This window comes from Equus quagga, unplaced genomic scaffold (genome assembly GCF_021613505.1).
Source record: "Equus quagga isolate Etosha38 unplaced genomic scaffold, UCLA_HA_Equagga_1.0 151220_RagTag, whole genome shotgun sequence".
Lineage (NCBI taxonomy): Eukaryota > Metazoa > Chordata > Mammalia > Perissodactyla > Equidae > Equus > Equus quagga.
The window spans coordinates 2431-6381 of record NW_025796873.1 but is presented as its reverse complement, the minus strand read 5'-3'; the positions used below and the strand labels follow the sequence as shown (position 1 = coordinate 6381).

At 56.6% G+C, this 3951-nt stretch overlaps 1 long non-coding RNA gene across 1 annotated transcript; it reads right to left on the bottom strand.

The window, feature by feature from the left end:
- Window positions 1-3695, bottom strand: LOC124233023 (uncharacterized). Its single transcript, XR_006886961.1, has 3 exons — window positions 3090-3695; window positions 1255-1525; window positions 1-88 (listed from the first exon to the last, which is right to left on the bottom strand). It is a non-coding gene; the product is annotated as an uncharacterized LOC124233023 (long non-coding RNA).
- Between the last annotated feature and the right edge of the window lie 256 nt (window positions 3696-3951).

Below are 3951 nucleotides of genomic sequence, written 5' to 3'. Positions count from 1 at the left end.
GCGGGGCCACCCACACAGCCATGGAGCACGGAGCTGGGAGGCCAGTCAAGGTGGATCCAGAGCCGGCCCCACACGGCACCTGGCGCACCTGGGCCAGGACAACAGTAACTGGTGTCACTGAGCGCCACAGTCAGAGACGAGCACTGTGGGATGTGAGCTCAGGCCACTGACCCTCCCAGAATGCCCAGTGCCCTTTCCCCTGACACCGGGTCCCAGGGAACAGGGGCCAGGCCCAGCTGGTACTCTGCAGAGCACAAGGGGAAGCCAGGCCGGGGGAGGATCTCTCTGGACTCACAAATAGACCAGGTCCCATCCCAGCCCTCAGGAGCTGCCAGGACCCCACGAGGGCAGCGGCCTGGTGCCTGCGCTGGTGCCAGTGCTGCCTCAGCTGAGTGGGGACAGGGCTGTGGAGGTGTCCCGAGAACCTGTGGTCACTAAGGGCTCCCTGGCTTCAGGCCTGGAGAAGCAGACAGGACAGATTACAGGGATAAAGGCCCGGCGCTCTGGCAGGGTCACTGGGCCCTGGGGCATCAGTGTGGGGTGGCCTTTTTGTCTTCTTGGGGAAGTGGGTGGTGGAGGATGGCAGATCCTCTCCACCTCCCAGCAGGAGCCCAGAAACAGTAGCCTCCCCTCACACTGCAGATTCCCCACTTGTGAGCTGTCACCTCCACCCCAAATTCTGCGGTTGCCCTGGGGTTCCTCATTCTTGCTCTGAAGTTTCCTGGTCTGGGGTCCACACCGGCTCCCCATGGCCTGGTCAGCCAGCGCGGAGCCGCAGCCAGGGCCGAAGAGCAGGGGTCGCCGCGTCCGGACAGTGTCCCCCGCCCCTGCCCTGACCGCCGCCCCGAGGGCCGCAGCGAAGTCCTGTCCTGAGGGCAGGACTCAAGGAAACCCGCCCGGGGAAGGGACACCTGCCTGGGAGTGCCCGCCTGTCCTCCCGCCCCTATCCTCCCCCCTCGCCGCGTCCCGGGACAAGCCAGCCCCTGCTCCTCCTGTGCACTCCCTCCCGGGCCTGCCCATCCCGCCCGCAGGGCGACGTGGCGGGGCGGGACCTGGGACCGGGACCGGTCCTCCCTGCAGGGCCGCCCGCAGCAGGGAGACGTCCCGGCGCAGGCCCCGCCCACAGGCCGCCCACCCCGCACGCTGATTGGCCCCGGCGCACGTCCCTCCGCCGGCAGCCCGCCCCTTGGGCCCGAGAGTTCTGCAGTCTGCGGATGAATGAACGTGGAGGCTCGAACCGCGACCTCCTGGCACCTGGTAGCTGCTGGCGCTCCTGTCTTCCCCGCGACCTCCACCCAGGCGAAAAGGCGCAGAGAAGCCGGCCCTCCGTCCCACAGCTGGCCTTTCAGACAACTCAGGCCACCCAAAGCCCTGCGGTCACTGTCCACGCAGCGGGACAGGAGTGGGGGCTGCAGGGACGTGACACACCAACGGGCTCCGTCTCAGACGACCGGACGCCGAAGCCTGGCCTCCTCTGGACCAGCGGGGTTTGGCAAGGCAAAGAACCCCCCACATTGCCGTGGACCTGTACCAAAGTCATGGGGACCCTGAATTAGGAAACAGTGCAATCCTCTCAACTGAAATTTCTGTTTAAAAGGCTTCCAAGATCCGTGTACCTCAAAGGATACTGTGAACTATGGCTGACGACCAACCGCGGAAACGCACGGGTGCCGCAGCGGCCCAGAATCTGGATTCGACTGCCGGTCCCCATTCTTACTCATTAAAGCACCTTGAGTGTAGATTGTTTAAGGACCACAAATCCTCCCACACAGTAAGCAGGCCCCTTTGGAATGTAGTCTGGAATCTGGACTGGCCTCCAGCCCTGATTGGTCACTCACTGAGTGACTTGAGCGTGGCAGAAGCATGCTGTGGGGTTTGGAAGTCCTGGCCCTCGAGGGACATGGCCCTGTGACTGCCAGGGAAGGTGGCTGTAGGAGAGGCCACAGGAAGACCACTGGCACTGTCCAGTCCAGTGGACCCTCCAGCTGTGTGTAGCCACCTGAAGAAGCCCAAGGAAACCAGCAGAGGAACAGCCCAGCCTCCCATGGACCCCTGATGAATAATAAACTACCATTATTTTAAGCCAGTAAGATCAGGGTCATTTGTTACACAGCAGTAACTGCTATTCTTGGCAAGTGACTAACCTGATGAGTTCGGGCTTTTTTTTTTTTTTTTTTTTGAGGAAGATTGGCCCTGAGCTAACATCTGTGCCCATCTTCCTCTATTTTATATGTGGGATGCCTGCCACGGCATAGCTTGATGAGCAGTGCATAGATCCACACCCGGGATCTGAAGTGGCAAACCCCAGGCCGCTGAAGCAGACCATGCAAACTTAACTGCTACACCACCAGGCTGTCCCCCCCCCCCCCCCGGCTTTTTTTTTGAGGAAGATTGGCCTTGAGCTAACATCTGTGCCAATCTTGCTCTATTTTGTATGTGGGACGCTGCTACAGAGTGGCTTAATGAGTGGTGTGTGTCCGTGCCTAGGATCTGAACCAGCGAACCCCAGGCCACTGAAGTGGAGCATGTGAACTTAACCACTATGCCACTGGGCCAGCCTCTGGCTTTCTGATGGATAGAGGAATACTAGTTGGTTGTGAAACATCCAACATCAAAGTGCTTCGGAACTCCAGGTGCCACGCTACACAGAGGTTCAATCCCTCAGACCATCACGTTTAAAGGGCTGGTAATCCAGCGAGAGGAATGAGAATATTAAATATAAAGGAGAGCAAATGAGGATTACTATTTTAAAAGTCTGTCACATGAAATAAGCCTGTCACAAAAGGACGCTGCTGTGTGATTCCACTTATGTGATGTAGCCAGAGTTGTCGAATCCACGAGACAGCAGTCAGATGGTGGTTGCTGGGGCGGGGCCGGGGGAGCAGGGGCTGCTGTGTGATGGGGACAGAGTTTCAGTTCTGGATGATGAAAAGATGGATGCAGGCGATGGTTGTACAACAATGGGACTGTACTTAATGCCACTGACCCGTACACTTAAAAATGATTAGAGTTGTAAGTTTTTGTCATATACTTTACCACACAGGAGAAAAACACCTGTAACAAACTGTATGTGCTAATGCCCCGTTTACCTAGCGTCATGGGTGAATGAGTTCTCCATACGACGGCAGATTTCTGATTAACTGAAGTTATCTCTCCACGATTCAGTTGTGCAAGTTTTCTCTGTTTCACATTTAATCCATCAAGGGTGGACATCCTCATAACTCTTATCACTCTTCACTGTCTGGATACAGAGAGCGGACATATTCCATCCTGATTTGGAAAATGAAGTGTCTGCATCCGGTCCGCTCGGTACATCCCCTCCCCTCGGGGTCCTTTCTCCTCCTTCAGACCCTGCTCGCCCTGCTCGCCAAACCTCTTTGCCTCAGCTGGTTCTTTGCATTTGGACCCTCACGGTTCATAGGTCTCCCTATAGGCATCCTAAAACAAAACCTAAGAGAAACTTCCTTCCCTCAACAGTTTGACTTCGCAAGAAGAGCCCTCACCCCTTCCTTCTCACGCTGGCTAGCAGGCGGCTGCCCCTAACTCTGCAGACCCTCCTTCCCTCTTTGGCTATCATGCAGGATCAGCACTGGCTGGGGGTCCGTAAACCATGTTCTCCCTCTGAAATACCTGCTCTGGCCTGTGTGTGGTCTGTCCATACAATGGGATTTATTCAGCAATAGAAAGGAGGGACATTCTGTTAGATGCTCCAATGTGGGCAAACCTTGAAAACGTGCTCGCTGAAAGAAGCCAAACACAAAAGACAGCAGGCTGTGTGAGCCCACTTCTCTGAAATGTCCGGAACAGGCCCATCCACAGGGATGGAAGGCAGGTGAGTGGCTGCATGGGTCCAGGGGCAGAGGGAGATTAGGGAGTGATGCTAAGGGATGTGGGGTTTCTTTTCGGGGCAAAGAAAATGTTGTAAAATTGATCGTATGATGGTTGCACAAC